We start from the raw sequence: 11,714 nt of genomic DNA, 5'->3' as shown, positions 1-11,714 counted from the left end.
TACACATTGGATTTGGGAAAAAAAATAAACTGCAATAATAGTGTAAACTATAAGTTAGAAACAGGTGGGATTTGGGGAAACATTTGAAGTTAAAATTGAATTTTTCTAGTCCTCCCTCAAGTAATTTTCTTCTCAGGTTAGGCATGAAAACTGCAATGTGGGCCCCACATTTAAATTTTTCGATTTCTTACATTTTCCTGACCATCCAAACGAGTAGAATAAAGTGTAAATTTTTCTGTCAAAATTCATCACATCCTTCTCTTTTCACTTAAAATCAACCAAAAAAAAAACAAAATGGTATATGTCACTACGTGTTTGCTACTCAGCAAAACTGATTGATTCTTATTGCACTCATCTTTTGCTTGTTACTAAATATATATATAGTTTGACCACTTCAATCCTTTTGTTTTCCTAATCCACTGGCACTAATCTTGACCATGAGTAACCGCACGTTCTAATCCCAATTCATAGAGTTTTTCTGCACTATTTAAGGCCCCTGCACTGCATCACTTTTTGGAACATAAAACTAGTCTATGTTACTTCTTATTCTTCTTATCTTTGATATGGCATTCAACGCATTTTTACTTCTTGTCCTCTTCTTCAATCTTACTAGTACATTATCATCGGTTACATTCGCAACATCTTGTGCATCCACTCTTGATGATGCCTCAATGAGACGAAGCAATTTTCCCAAAGGCTTCATTTTTGGGACAGCATCTGCTTCATACCAGGTAATATATATGTGTGCATGCGCGCGCCCGTGGCTGTGTGAGAAATCGAGTTACTCCAAACTAACTCTTTGCAAGAGGGAGTCCCTCCGCTTAATAATTTTTTATATGAGATGAATTTAACAAATCGAACCTCTAAATTACATCATATTATTATGATAATTATGTAAACGGAATTGCAGTTAAATAAGAAATTCATAAGTATATAATTTTATAGTCAATATTTACGTATATTTTAAAATACATTTCGTCCATGAAATTGAAATTATCTAATGAATATCCAACAATTACAGTTGATTGGCTTATTTGAAACTTTTTTTTTTGGTTATTTGAAACTTTAAATTCAGTGGTTAAGTTTATTAAATTCATATTTTATAACTCATATAATCCCTCTACATATTAAAAAACAGAAATTTCTTGGAATTTACTCCATTTAATTTCTTTTAATAACTATAACATGTATAATAATTAATTTCACATATAGACTATGTTTGTCATGTTCAGCTAATCAACTAGCTAAAGACTTGCTAAAAAGTTATTTGATTAAAAACTTAACCCGATTTTTTGAGAAACCAAATCTCAAGCGATACCAACTCTCCAATCTGCCACAATCTTTATTTAAAGACTCTCAAAGAATTTGAGCACTGTAATTAATTAGCTAGCTACGTCAAGTTACAATCTATAGTTTTAAAGACTCTCCATCCAAATTGAATTAGCTAGCTAGTTATGACTTGACGTTTTCTATAGTTTTTAGTTAGTGCATTCAGATATAGTTTTTTTTAAAAGCCAAAATATCATTAATGAGAGAAAAGAGGGACAAAGCCCAGTACAAAATCACCAACAGTTACAGAAAAAAGACAAAAAAAAACAAAGCAATAGAGAAACAAAGAAAGAAAAACATAACAATAAAGAACGAAAGAGAGAACACAAGGTAAAACAAAAACAGTTGGTGCAATATAAATAGATTTTATCTCAATTTGTTAAAAAAAAATTATTATAATTTTTATTTTAAAGTACGTGCTAATATATATTTATTAAAAATTATCTAGGAGAATTGTCTACTGTACACCAACTAGTGGCGCACCGGTGCATTGTTACTAAAAAGTTGTGAATTGGTTGTGATGTAGTAAATTCAAAGCTAAATAACTGTGAATTCTTGTTTGCGTCTGCTGTGCATCTTCCGTTTTTATGTTATGATCCATGCCTGGGTTACTCTTGGAATCTTGAGGCTAATTCTTTCTTGATATATGATTTTTCTGTAACCTTGGAACATTTTGGCTTGATACGATTTTCCCATTCCAAAAAAAAAATCATAGCTATTTGGTAACTAAACTAATAGTGTTGACAATTTTACGTACATCACATTTCCTATTTGCAAAATTTATCATGGGTCATTTAGACAACCCCTTACAAATTTTATACTTACAAATTAATTACGAGCAATGTACCGGTACAATCTGAAAAGGAAGCACCCTCAACCAACAAAAACATCAATTCACTAGTGCCCAGAGCACACACATGAATACTAACCAGCAATTACATACCTCTTTCCCTTTTGAAATTAATAATACCTGAGTTAAGAATTTGTTTATCATAACCTATTTGAAATATTTCCTTGAAAATTGGGAAACGTATGGGGCTTACACGGCATAATATGAGTTAAAAAATAGTATAAATTATCTTCTCTTAAATAAATATAAGGTGGTAATAGCAACTAGAATATTTCTTTCATTTTTTAACCACTTGATTAAGATTTTCAAGGGTTCAAATCAAATTTCTTTAAATGATTGTGATGATAATACACAGTATGAAGGTGCAGCAAAAGAAGGCGGTAGAGAACCAAGTATATGGGATACCTTCAGCCATAAATATCCAGGTACATATTTCTCAAATTTTCTCTCTAACTTGCAATCAAACAAAAGATGGGAAACTAAGGAGTAACAACGTGTTTGATTACTGTTTTGTTAAATACCTTTTTAGTTTTTAAAAATATAAAATAAAAAAAACTCAAGACAATAATAAAAATGTATTCTTGAAACTTTAAGATAATTATCCGAGTTTCGAAAAACTTATGGCTCAAATAATTGTTTTCCCTTCTGAACAATAGATTTTATAAATTGGTTGTGAATATAGTTTTTAAATTTAGAGGGAAATCAAAACAAGCTCTAATTTTTCTCTATAATCTAATAATAAATATGAAACATGCAGAGAAAATAACGGATAGAAGCACCGGAGATGTCTCGATTGACCAGTATCACCGCTACAAGTTATGATCAAATTTCCAAATGACAACAAGGAAATTAAATTAAGTGGCATAGGTTGTAAACTACTTAAAAACTAAAAAGAATATTTGATATACACATTTATTTTGCAAAGAAAAAGGTACATGTACAAGTAGTTTTTTTTTTCATTGTTGACCAATGAGATTGTAAAAATGTGTCACGTATTAACTTTTTAAATATTTTTCTATATTACTAAAATATGATTGGTTAACTTTATACTTTTTTAAGTTCAAAAAAAAAACTTTATACTTTTTTTAAGTATAGAAATCATTCTCTACTTTCTATTAATAAATTATTTTGTCACAACAGGAGGATGTTAAACTCATGAAGTCTTTGAATTTGGATGCTTACAGATTTTCCATCTCTTGGTCCAGAATCCTCCCAAGTGAGTGAAATTAATATGTAATTATTAACTCTTAATTCCTATTTATTAATTTTGCTTAGATGGATATTACACATTAACCGTTTTATATTTTTCTCTAAATGAATCTATTAATAGAAGGAAAGCTCAGTGGAGGTATCAACCAAGAAGGAATCAAATATTATAACAATCTCATCGACGAACTGCTAGCTAATGGTCAAAATTGAAATTCGATTGTATTTTATTATTTTTCTCTCAAACAATCGATAACAAATTAAAATAATAAATTGAATTTTATCACTGCAGGTCTACAACCATTTGTAACACTTTTTCATTGGGATCTTCCCCAAACTCTGGAAGATGAGTATGGTGGTTTCTTAAGTCCTGAAATTGTGTAAGTGCTATAAAATTTATGTCGGTAATGATACATGTATCAGAAATAATATATACACCTTAGAATATTATTTTTTCTATCACTTTTTCGATCGCATTATATCCTTAAATTTATGATGTATCTATCTTTTTTTTTTCTTATCTCTCTTTAATGATCAACATTCACTAGTCACCGGATGTACACCGATCTTGGCTGAATTTATTTTCCGCCCAAGTTATGCCTTAGCCCCGTCCTTTTTGCAAATAAGTAAAAACAGAAAGAAAAATATCATAAGCACAACTTTATTGTGGGATCATGTTAAAAATTAGTTTATTGGTGAATCATATTTTTACTACTAATATGTAGTACGTCTTATTTACAATATGCTCTTTATGTGCTAATATTAACTTACAAAAAGTTATTTTAACTTGTGAAGCAAATTTTTCTTGGTCAGAATATACAAAGTCATAAAATAATTTTTTTTAATTATTTCGGTTTTTTTTTCGATAATTTAGTCTTTTATGAATAAAGAGTATAATTCCTATTTCAAAAAAAAAAGAGTATAGTTCCTTAATCATGAAATTCTAATATCAATTTAAAATGAAAATTTCATATGTGCACCTAAATTCAAGGTATGTATATGCATAAATTTATATTTTACACGTCATAGTTCATGATCGATTTTTCAGAGATGATTTTCAAGATTATGTGGAGCTATGTTTCAAGGAATTTGGAGATAGAGTGAAGCATTGGATTACTTTGAATGAACCATGGGGTTACAGTAGCAATGGCTACGTACTTGGGGCATTTGCACCGGGTCGATGTTCTAAATGGGTTAATCCAAATTGCACCGGTGGTGATTCAGGGATAGAGCCATATTTGGTTTCACACCACCTACTTCTTGCTCATGCAAAAGCTGTTCAAGTGTACAAGAAGAAATATTAGGTTCATTGTACTATTGTGAATTAATGACTAAATATACTTACTACTATTGGTGTTAAGTTGGGGATGTACAGTTAACGTGATAATGATATGAATAAATTATGACCGTTGGATCTAATTATGAATGACCAAGATTAGCACATGAAGTCAAGCATGTGACATGACATTTTTAAGTTGTCATGTGAACATTCATAACTTTAATATTTGATCATTCATTTTTAAAATTCATGATTTATTCTTATTATTCTCATGTAAAAAATTCATTCTCATAACATACATCGTAGGTATTGTTAACTAACTACCAAGTTTGAATTCTCTACACAGGCATCTCAAAAGGGTATTATAGGAATAACATTGTTGACTCATTGGTTCGAACCATTTTCAGATAACAAATATGATCATGACGCTGCTGGACGAGCAGTTGACTTCATGTTTGGATGGTATTTGCTTGAAACGCTCTCAAATAATATAAATTATTTGAAGTAAAAGGATGCTTCAATTCATTACAGTACCAACATAAGAACAAATGACAACATAGAACCTGTTGCACTACCTAGTGCACATCAAATTAAAACCACTCCCAACAATCCGTTAGAACTAGAAAACCCCTGAAAATTTAATTTAGCTCACTAAAAACACATCTGAAGTCAAGTAATTTTCATGGGCAATAGTAGAATATTCTAAAAACTTAGCTCATCCATAAATCATTTTACTACTACTATTTCCTATATATTATTGACAATAGGTTTGTTAATCATGTGCTAAAATTAATTTGTAAAAAAAGTCTTTTAACTTATGAATCGCCTTATTTTTCATGATTCATCGAGTCAATTTTCATTTGTACACAATGATTGTAGGTTTATGGATCCATTGACATTTGGAAACTATCCACAGAGTATGCGTTCACTAGTCGGAAGCAGATTACCAAAGTTTTCTAAGAAGCAAGCTAGTCTAGTTAAAGGTTCATTTGATTTTCTTGGACTAAACTATTACACCACTTATTATGCTGCCAACGCATCTTCTGGAAGCAATGATAGACCCTATTTCTTCACGGACTCTCTTGCTAATCTTACAAGTAAGCACATCTTTATCTATCAATTCTTTAAATTATTACTCCTTATATATAAGTTAATTTGATAATTAATAGAAAATCTTTTGTTTTTTATGGTAGCTGAGCGTAACGGGAATCCTATAGGTCAAAGGGTACGTATTGTGTAGCGCTATATGATCTCCATGTTAATTATCTAATAAATATTTTTTATCTTTAGAAAAAATTTGTTGGCTAATGATCCGTAGACATATGGCTTTTTTTAACATCCAATGGATATACTTTTTAACGCGGTTTAAGCCAATAAGTAGCATCGGTTCATACCACTTCTAAGCACATGTCCATCGGATGTTCTAAAAAATATGTATGTCTATATAGCATTTTCAAAATTTGTTTGACTATAGCAATAACTTATGTTTCTAATTATATTTGCAGGCCGCTTCAAGTTGGTTATATGTTTATCCAAAAGGAATTCAAGAATTGTTGCTCTATATCAAGAAAAAGTACAACAACCCTCTAATCTACATTACTGAAAATGGTAAATCCATTAAACTTTACATTTGTAATCACAGAATATAACATTGAATGTTTACCTTGAATTTTTCTTAACATATATTAACAATTATCATGTATGAAAGAATTTATACTTTGCAAATTGCACTTGAATTGTAGGTATTGATGAGTTCAATGATCCAACACTATCATTAGGGGAAGCTCTCATAGACACCTACAGAATTGACTATTATTATCGGCATCTATTTTATCTTCAATCTGCAATAAGGTGAGTTATTTTTTACATGTATTTTCTTAATGTTGATTTTGTATATCTAATTTAATACTTTCATTTTGGTGAATTTTTAAGGGATGGGGCAAACGTCAAAGGATATTTCGCATGGTCATTGCTGGACAATTATGAATGGAATTCAGGTTATACAGTGCGATTTGGAATAAATTTTGTGGATTACAAAAATGGATTGAAGAGATACCAAAAGCTATCCGCAAAATGGTTCACGAATTTTCTCAAAAGACATTAGACTTTGGATGACTAACGGTTCTATAAATTATGTAATAAAATACATCATTCAAGTTAAGCTTTCAGTGATTATATGATCATTCTCCTTCATTCTCAAAGTCAAAGGAAATTGTATTCTTTTAATGATAGCTACTTTGCCATATATTTATGTGCATTTCTTTGTATGTGCCTCTTCTAAAAAAATATGGATTAGGTTCCCGTAAAAGGAATGAAATTAATTTTTGTCCTTCACACCATGAGAAATAACATGGTCTATGGTGGCTTGGTTTTACAAAGTTGCATGAAAGGTGAATGCACCTAATTAAATCCTTCACTTTTTTTTCCTGTACTTTATGGCCAATTTCACCTTCACATTGTTTTTATAAAGCGAAAGATAAATTGACTAGACGTACAAGAGGTACTTTAACCCAATAAAAGTAAAAGTTTTTGTTTTTGTAAGAAAAAGTTTTATTAGATGGAATGGTTAATTGTACAAACAAAACTCAACAAAGCGAGCATAATCTCCTCCAACATTACACATAAATACCTAAAAATCAAATTGTTTTGGTGCGCTCAAAGATATAACTTTAGAATTCTAACACCTAATAAAACACCTACCCTGCACAAAATGCAGGAAAAATTGCAAGTGACATTGACAAGATCCAAACCCAGATCAAACATTAAATGACCAATGAGAAGGAGCAACTGTCTGGGACCGATATGTTGCAAAGAAAAGTCACATAACCCAACAAAAACAGAGCTCATCTTGTAATTGGAGGGGATGCAAACCAGCACAAGACATCAACCCGAAAGCGAAATCATAAAAACCTAATGGGAACAACACCCGACAACGTTCCTGATCAGCACATGGTCGGCCCAACCTTCACTATCGACCTCGAGCAGCACTCCAGAAGCCCAAAACCATATCCCCCAAAACAGATCTGTGACAACGACCAACACAACAATAGATGTACTGTGTCTTCATCCATAACTCCACCTTCCAACACATCACGAAAAAAGTTGGAAGAATCACCAGAAAGACAAAGAAGAATAAACAACATTCAACACCAAACCGAAATGAACCCAAAAACACGGCTCAGGAAGCATCAAGTTTGCTTTTATGTAGTTTTTTTACCGCATCAATGTCCATCCCAAATTTCCCAGTAATATGGTGGCTTCTTGCTCCACAGAGACTTGACTCTTGATTTTTTACAGTCTTCATGCGCTTTCCATTGAAAGTCAACCATTGTTGAATCAAGTACAACCGCAACATTTTTTTCTACAAGGAATCAACTAAACATTTTTTTCTCTGACATAAGGAGTATCCCGAACTGGGACCTTGTGGGCTATGTGGAACAATTCATATCGAGTTCTTGGAACACCAAGAGGCTTGGCTGGAGAAACGGGAACCCGAACGCCCCACACCTAGAACGATGCGCCCAGATGAACCGCAACACGCCCCGAGAACCAGTGCCAACACCCACAAACAAGCCAGCCACCACCAAACCCATTAGAGCCATATTAGAACGGAAAAAAGCCCCATCAAAGCCAAATTCGAAGTGAACCATGACCTCAACATAAAATAAACAATGTTGAGACTCTGGGAGGCAAGTATCACGAAAAAGGGAAGGAGAAAAAACGATGGGGCGGCGCAAGGGAGGGGTTGATCCTAGTGAGAGAGAAATTAAGTCAAGGTAAGGAAAGGAAAGGGGAGAAAACGAGAAGGAAGGTTCAATAAAGGGTTTCCACCGCACCTGAACGGGGCAGAGGCCACCCATGAAGAGCCAATTCACAGAGAGAGCTTAAGGGTAGAAAGTTTTAGAGAAAGAATGGTTAAATGACAATATATAAGTAAAATTTCATGAATACAATAGGAGACTATTGAACCAATAGAAAAAACAACAAAACTAAAGATTAAGGAGTTACAACAGAACATGAATTAACCAAGCAAGTATCCTTTTCAAATCACCCCGCAAGATAAACCTCTAATCGAGCATAACTACATGGTACAACATCCATCACTACTTAAAAAATGTTTATTTCTACAGATTTTTTCTGTGGATTTTTTATGCATAATTTTCTTATAAATTTTCTTTCAAATTTAGGAACAATGGCAAAACGTTCGACCCTTTCCTCTGCTAGGGTTCCTCATGAACTTGGCATTCTTACGTCGTCAACCAAGACCGAAGGCACTGCGAGGGGCGACGAAGACTCTTCTCAACAAGACGACGTGGATGACAAAGATGAAGCAGAGAGGGCGAAGGGGGAAGCTACATGGACGATTGAGTTGCGACCTCTTGGGATTTTTCCTCTATTTATCGATGGGATTTCTGATTTGGGGATATTGGTGGGATATCCCCAAATCATAGCCCTTTTCACAAAGATTGGGAGGATTGGGAAGCACTTCGTGCAGCGGAATTGGAAACTGGGAGGAGATTTAGGTTTGGGTTCGTCCACTTCTGACATCTCTGATGATGATTCTGATGATGTGCCCCTGGTTAAGTCCATTCCTGATAGCGTTGCTGCAAGGATAAAAAGAAAAAGAAGGGTCTCTACTCCTGAAGTCACTCATACTTCTCCAAAGAGATCCAAGTCATCTCCTGTAACCTACAAATCAAGACTCCAAGTGAGAAGAAGAAAAGGAAGATTCCAGTTAATGTTGAAGATTCTGAGTCAGATGCTGAAGCCGATGTCCAGGACATTTGACCCTCTGAGAAAAAGAAGTTTTCTGGTAAGCGTATTCCTCAAAATGTTCCTGCTGTTCCTATTGATAAAGTGTCTTTTCACTTGGAAGAGAATGTTTAGAAGTGGAAGTTTATTTGTAAGAGAAGAATGGCCAAGGAAAGGGAAGTTGTCCCTGATGTTCTTGAATGCAGAGACGTTATTGCACTTATTGAAAAAGCAGGTCTGATGAAGACTATCCAGAATGTTGGAAGGTGCTATGAGAAGCTTGTGAAAGAATTCTTGGTGAATCTCTCTGTGGATGTTGGACTTCCTGAGAGTGATGAATTCAGGAAGGTTTTTGTGAGGGCTGAATGTGTTGTGTTCTCACCTGCTGTGATAAATCAAACACTTGGAAGAAGTGCCATTGAATTTGCTGATGAGGAAGTTTCCATGGATGATGTTGCCAAGGAACTTACTGCTAGACATGTGAAGAAGTGGCCCATCAAGAGATTGTTGTCCGTTGGAAATCTTTGTGTGAAGTATGCAATCCTTAACAGGATTGGTGCTGTGAATTGGGTTCTTACTCAGCATACCTCTAGTGTTTTTGCAACCCTTGCCAAGTTGATCTATAGGATTGGCAAGTCTATTGCATTTGATTTTGGTGCTTTTGTTTTTTAGCAGACCTTGAAGCATGCTGATACTTGTGCTGTGAAGCTGCCTGTTTCTTTTCCCTCACTTCTTACTGGGATCATTATCAAGCAACATCCTCAGATTCTCAAGACTGATGAAGTGGCTATTGTAAGATCAAGTTTTGATCTAGTAGTACAACTCTACGTTTTGATGATTACATGTTATCTATTGTGTATGAACAATTATGGTACTCTAACGTTGTTTTCTGAGTGTTCTAATGACAGGCCATGACTCTGGTCTTATTTCACATAATTCAAAAGCACTTTGCTAAAAGAGTAACATCCGCAACACTTTCGCACGTGCTATGTTCAATCTGAACAGTAGATCAAGCTTCAGAAGATCTGAAGATCATAAAGCTCTGATATGGATTCAGCTCACTAGAAGCTCTGAAGAATCAGAAGCTCTAAAGGATCAGAAGCTCTAAAGGATCAGAACCTCTGAAGGATCAGAACCTCTGAAGGTCTAGAAGCTCTGAAGGTCCTGAAGCTGAGTAGTGAAGATTCTGAAGTCCAAGAGTAAGCTGGCTCTAAAGACCAAGTACTTCTCCTCTGAGTCCACAAGCAGAAGGTACAAAGGTCAGAGGATCCAAGCTTCCTTCTGACTTTGATCACCAAGCTTCATAAGTTCCAATATGAAGCTTCACTCTGATCAGAAGTCAACTAGGATAAAGGTCATGTCACTATCCAAAGTACAAAAGCAATTGTACCATTCCTGACGACCTTACCTAACTTATTCAGCCACAGCAGAACCTGAAAAAACCCAGATCTGCCCTCCAATGGTAGCATTCCATGCAAACTTCCAAACCTAATTCCTTGGAGTATATAAAGAGGCTGAAGATGAAAGATGCCGCCTGAAGAAACTTTGTCAAGCTCACGCAAAATTCAAATATTCTTTCAAAGCAATCTTTCTTCACATTGTACTATTGTGTTTACTATTAGCTTTCTGAGAAGCATTTCTTTGTAAACCAAAAAACTTTCAAACAGTTGTTTGTTTTTCCTTAAGGAGACCAAGGTTGATTGGATCCTTGAGAAGACTAAGAGAGTGAATCTTAGTGATAGCTAAGTCAGTGTATTGTTAGTCACTTTGCAGGTAGCAAGTGTAGTTGTAACAAACTCTGATCAGTGGATTGCCTTCATTCTGAGAAGGAAGAAATCACCTTAACGGGTGGACTGGATTAGCTTGAGGTATTTATCAAGTGAACCAGGATAAAATCATTGTGTGCTTTCCTCAACTCTTATCTTAGCACATTTATCTTTGGTGTTTGAAGAGATTTGTTAAAATCTCAAGTGAGAAAGGTTTTAGATTGAAAACGCTATTCAAACCCCCCCTTTCTATCGTTTTTCATACCTTCAGCTATGTCTCGTAGAGTTCCAATAACCTTGGATCAACGTTTGTTTATGGAGCCACATGTCCTTGACATTGCCATGCCAACCAGCAGGACATATGCCCCTCCTGTGACTGAATCTGGCACTCAGGCCATCATTGCTGAATTACAGGAAGTCTCCAAGGCTTTGCAGGAGACAATTAAGGTGAGCACTGCCAGGAAGCTCAAGGTTGATGCTTTGCTTCTCAAGCTGTAAGAAGAAAAACGCCAAGGAGGTGAGCAAAGTGCTG

General features: G+C 34.4%; 1 pseudogene; it reads left to right on the top strand.

Moving 5' to 3' along the window:
* The first annotated feature begins 532 nt into the window (after nucleotides 1-532).
* LOC130744638 (beta-glucosidase 12-like) lies at nucleotides 533-6,818 on the top strand (annotated as a pseudogene).
* The last annotated feature ends 4,896 nt before the right edge of the window (nucleotides 6,819-11,714 follow it).

Source organism: Lotus japonicus, chromosome 3 (genome assembly GCF_012489685.1).
Source record: "Lotus japonicus ecotype B-129 chromosome 3, LjGifu_v1.2".
NCBI lineage: Eukaryota > Viridiplantae > Streptophyta > Magnoliopsida > Fabales > Fabaceae > Lotus > Lotus japonicus.
This window is presented reverse-complemented; position numbering and strand designations above follow the sequence as displayed.